Source organism: Etheostoma cragini, chromosome 13 (assembly GCF_013103735.1).
Source record: "Etheostoma cragini isolate CJK2018 chromosome 13, CSU_Ecrag_1.0, whole genome shotgun sequence".
NCBI lineage: Eukaryota > Metazoa > Chordata > Actinopteri > Perciformes > Percidae > Etheostoma > Etheostoma cragini.
This window is the reverse complement of record NC_048419.1, coordinates 25,039,343-25,044,844: the sequence shown is the minus strand read 5'-3', so window position 1 is coordinate 25,044,844 and position 5,502 is coordinate 25,039,343.

The window sequence follows — 5,502 nt, the reverse complement described above, 5'->3', positions numbered from 1 at the left end:
CCCCCCCCCCCCCCCCCCCCCCCCCGCCCTCGCCTTTCCCGGTCTGTATTCATTTTTAAAACCAAGATGACGCGAGCTTTTGCTCTTCTGCTCCACTGTCTATGGGGTTGAAAGGTTAAAGTCCTTCAAGTGGATTGGCAATTACTGTGCTATAAGAGAGACATTTTGATATTAATATTCCCACACACTGCCATGACTCTTTATATCCGTTCACAGAAATAGATCTCAGGAAAAAGCTAAAGTTGCCCCTTCTTTCAACTTTCTCCTTCTTATTAAAATAAACCTCACCTCAGCTCTGACAAACAGACACCCCCTTTAAAAATTAGCAACATTTTCAATTTGTGTTTTCCTTAAAAAGTGAAGCTAGTGTGTTAAAGGGAAAGTTGACTGAACATGTAGACCTTACCCAAAGGCTTGTCAGTGTTACATTTTGAACCAGAGACCTAGAGGTTTAGATTTCTGAAGATCTGAGGTATTTTCTGTACACCATAACATGCCACTAGCTACTGCAGACTTTAAACAGAAACTCAATGAATCCAAAAACAAGAAACACCTTCTAGAATTTAGTTACCAGCCCCAAAAAAGTGACATCTGAGAACCAGATTGCACAAATGAGTCTGGAATGGTAAATGTAAATGTAGTCGCTGCTTCAGTCTGCTAAATAACAGAGGACCTTAACTGATGCTGACGGACCAAGATACATTCAGAACATCATTCAGTGAGAGATGTTCCACAGTTAACATGGAAAAAGGTTACTGTGACGGGGGACCTGAAGCCTGCCTATTGTCAATGTGACGTCAAACGGGGGAGAGCTCCAGCTGCTGGGGGAGTCAGGTTACATTCCCTCTAAGTGATGACAGCTTGGACTGGACGCAACATTTCCACCTGTTGATTGTACAGAGAAGCTAGCCAAAGGACAGGTCATCACGATAACTCGGGGGGCCCCAGGTCGATTAAGGCTACATCTACATTGCTGCGTTTTAACTTTGCATTCACACCGCCGTGGCGTTTCCGAGCCCCTAAACCGGAGACATTTAAAATAAAACACTTCTGGACCCGTTTTCTGCGGGGTTGACTGCAAACGGAGACCTTTGGCAACAATAACGCTGCAGACTGACATCATGAAATGGCGTATTTGTGCCAATTAGCATGACATTATTGGTGTGTTATCGAGACGCATGCTCGCTTTTCAGCGTGTATTTCAACGCCATGTGGCCTCCATTGAGTTACACTACCTTTCAATAGCCGTGTTGGACACTGACGCCCATGTTTCGCCACCTGATTGGGTCACGACGTCTCCTTCTCTGAGACTAAGACACTGACGTTACCGTGGCAACTACCAGCAACGGGCAGAATATTTACGCCACCTCCTGTCTCGCGCTCGGCATACGAGAACGTGTCAGTTCTTCTACTCGAGCCCAAAACACACACACACACACACACACACACACAGAGAGAGAGAGAGGCTTTTTGCTCAAAACACCGCTTAAAAACCCAAATGCTGAGAATAGGAGAGCAGAAGCATTTCTACTGCATCAAATTCTTTTCACTTTTCACACTTTCTTAGAACCTTTGCTTTGTCTTGTGAATCACTAATGGATAATTGTACATTGATTCATACATAAAAAAAAGGGGAAATGTCCAAATGTGTTGGGAACCAGACTACAGGGTTTTCAGGCCTTCTGTGAAGAGAGGTCATCATCCATCGTGTCCACAAGCTCAGGGTTTCCCCCAGAAAAGTAGAGTAGCTCGGTGACAAGTGTCTATTATAGGAATTGGAAAATAGAGAATTATTAAAAAAAAGTTATAAGACAGACTCCACATTTAGTCCTACATTTAGTCAGTGCTAAAAGATGACTGGAGATTTGAAAATGTAGGTCTGAGTTTTCAACCGAGCCGTTCCACTGTAACTGTAGTCTTCCAGTACCTTGGGCCTGGTTGGGGTCCAGTTTAAATCTACCAAGACAAGGCAATTTAGGTTTTTAATTTGTTTTTTTAATTTTAGAGATTTCTACTCACTTAAAATCCTCCCAGGGTACGTAATCTAGTCTACGTGGTAGGTAAACCTTCTAGGGTCAAGGTTATGACATTTAAGGTTGCATTTAGTTTATGCAAATTTCACTTAGTATTCTTTCTCTTTTCACCAGGGCTGTAGTCAAGACCACCTTAGTCGAGTCCAAGACAAGTCCAAGACCAGGACTAGTTGATTCCGAGTCAAGACCAAGTCCAAAGAGGTTTGATTCCGAGTCAAGACCGAGTCCAAAGAGGTTTGATTCCGAGTCAAGACCGAGTCCAAAGAGGTTTGAGTCTGAGTCAAGACCGAGTCCAGGACAGGAATAAAGGTCTTATGCATGACAGTATGAAGACAATCATTTTGGGTTTTACTTTCCCTCCAATATTATTATCAACATAATAAAGAAACCTGGACTTGGTCCAGACCTAAAGCCATGTTGGGCAAGACCAGTGGGCAAAACCGAGACAAGTCCGAGTCCAAATACTAGCGAGTCCAAGACCGGACTCGAGTACCACAGCCCTGCTTTTTACTCTCAAAAAGTGGCAAGGCTGATTTCTGACTTTTGATTGGTTACATGTATTGCTTGTGTGCTTATTAATTGTGTAATTGTATTAATTAATATTCTACTTCAGCCCCTCATTTAAATGATACCTGCATCTTGTCATGATAAGGTGCAATACAATTTCAGTATTCTATGTTATTTGTATATATGTATATATATGATTTCAGACTTTGCAGGAAATTCCAAGGCTACACACACACACACACACACACTGAGTATGGCCTGACTCATTCTCAGCTGGCAGGTATGGCTGCATTAGCTCATACGTAGGTGGGTATAATCCTGCAGTGTAATCATTCCTGCATGCTGTTGCCCTCCGTTGCTAACAACACTGTCCGACCGAGCCTCAGTGCCAGTGGAAAGATGGATTTCAGTTTGGATAAACTCGCTCACATTACCGTGAAGCAAACTGGAGGAAGAACAGGGGTATTTCGTAGAAACAGATCCAGTATGACACAGCCCAGCAGTGTGTTGCCGGGCAGAAAACCAGCGGTCACCAAGCCCAACCACACTGAGAGTTGTTTTTAAAATGTTCTTTACTTTCTTTCATCTTGGAGCACTCCACTTTCTGCTTTCTCCATCTAAATTTAGCTTTTCACTTCACCTGCCAAATGTTTTTTTTTTTACTGTAGAATTCAACCTGCCAAATACAGTTGTTACCACCTGTTACATTAACAGTGTTAACAGTGTAGTGGTGTCCTACCATGACCATGCCACTTGTTGTCATCCCTTTTCTAGACGCCTTTTTCAACGTTTTTGTCGCTTTTTTTGGGAAGTCCTCATCAAGTTTTCCGTGCAGTTTTTCACAACCACTGCATTCAACGTACTAATTTTTGAATTCATGGACAATAAAACCAAATTTTTATGATATTGTACCTAATTATTTGGTAAAAATAAGTTCTAAATTATTTAGAAAAATAGTTAACATTGAGTGGATAATCACTGACTGTCGAAGTTTAGTGATAATACTGTTTTGAAATCATTTCATATTTTTTCAAATGCTAAATTTGTGCAAACAACGTTTTGATGGAAGAACCCATGTCACCTGCGGGTTTTCATGTAGAAACTTTGAAAACAACAGGGCGCCAAAATTATGTGAACTTTTTGAAAATGTCTTCCTTTCTGCAATCAGTTTTGCTTTGTGCACAGAATCAGTCTGGAGACGAGATGTCTTACAAATTAAATGCAATATGTGCCCTATACCGAGTACTTAGTCCAAAGCAATCCCAACAATAAGTCCCGAAACATCCCACTTTCTTTAAAAATAGCCATTATTTTTGGCGTGTAGCTTGCTAGCTCGAGGTTTGTTGTTGTTTCCTGCAGTAAAGGCATTTGGGGAACACACAGAGAGTGGAAGCAGAAGGCCAAATCCTAAATGTCAGGTTTTATTCTGGATATGTGCTTCTGTTGATCCAGACTACGTCTGAACTGACAACGGTGCTCTCAGTCACAAGGGTTCTCGGCTATGTAAAAGCCACTAAACAGTATCAGTCAGTGGTCGGTTCAGTTTAACTCTTGGGTTGTCTTTGGGTCAAATCTGACCCATTTTCAATGTTTTTTTATTCCAGAAATATAGGTTTCTTTCAACCAAATTGCCCAAAACTAATAGTTTAAATGGTTTCAAAACAGTATCGTGACTAAACGTTGACATGTCCCAGTCTGTGATCCACTCAACTTCCTCCATTAGTCAAAACAATTCATGATTTCTGCTTCTTTTCTAACTCAAAAATAAAGTGTATGTTGTCGCATAAATTAGGTTTTTCGATCATGAATTAAAAGAAATTTTGAGAAAAGTGACAAACTTTTAAAGGGTCAAAAGCATAGAAAAAATTGTAAAAATTAATTTAAATATAAAAGAATTAAATTAAAAGAAGCTAATTTTCAATTTTAACCCAGAAGGACAACAAGTCGACGAAAAGACAACACAAGGGTTGAAGATTCTATATTAAGGATTTGCTCGTTTTTATACTATGACCATCTAAACTCTTCCTAATCATTAATTTACCATATAATCAATAATATAGTGAAACTAGAGGGAGGCAGGCCAGTTCAGCCCGATCCGTCCGGTTGGGGAGAGTTCTAGCCCGACCAGGCTCCTCTACTGGACACCCTCGTCTCTCTTATATGTCTTTTCCACCAAGGCTAACCAAGTGCTGGTTCTGGTTCTGGTGCCAGTTCGGTGCTGGTTCTACTCGCCAGTTCTCTAAGACCCAGGTGGATGTTCCCCAGCCTGAGAGCCAGCAGACCGGTGGTTTCCTCCCCAGACCACGGTGGTTCTGGTTTCCCATCCATGTCCGAAGCTAACATTAACAGCTCTCTATGGTTAACAGCTGACCGGTGGTTTTCAAATGGCCTCCAGACGTTATGGTTTTCAAACGTCATGATAACCCCCGCCCCCCCAGCACCTGACGTAACCGGTTCTTATCTCTAGACCAGCGCTGGGTTGGTGCTGAGTTTGAATCCGTGCTCTTGGCCCAGAGTCAGGTTTATTTGTGTGGAAAAGCAAAGAACCGGTTCGATACTTGGCCCTGACTCCAAACCAGCACCAGAACTGGCTTGGTGGAAAATACATGTGCGTTATGCTGTTCTAGTTCTAGACTGCCAGGGGACTTCCTTCCTTCCTTCCTTCCTTCCTTCCTTCCTTCCTTCCTTCGACACACTGAGCTGTTTTCTCTCCTCTCCCTTTCCATTTGTGTGCACCCTGTCCCAGAAATGCTTGTTACCAAGCTAGCTCTGCAGTTTACTCCCCGGAGTTCTTATGTTTTCTTTTCGCCCAATTTCCTTGGATTACGATGGCACCGACGCCTTGGTTGCAGCTGTCGACGTGTCCGTTATCTTTATTGTGACTATTATGGCCATTGTTCATCACCCCCCCCAACCGGCACCGTCAGGAACCGCCTACCAGGAACCCTGGTAGGCGGTTCCT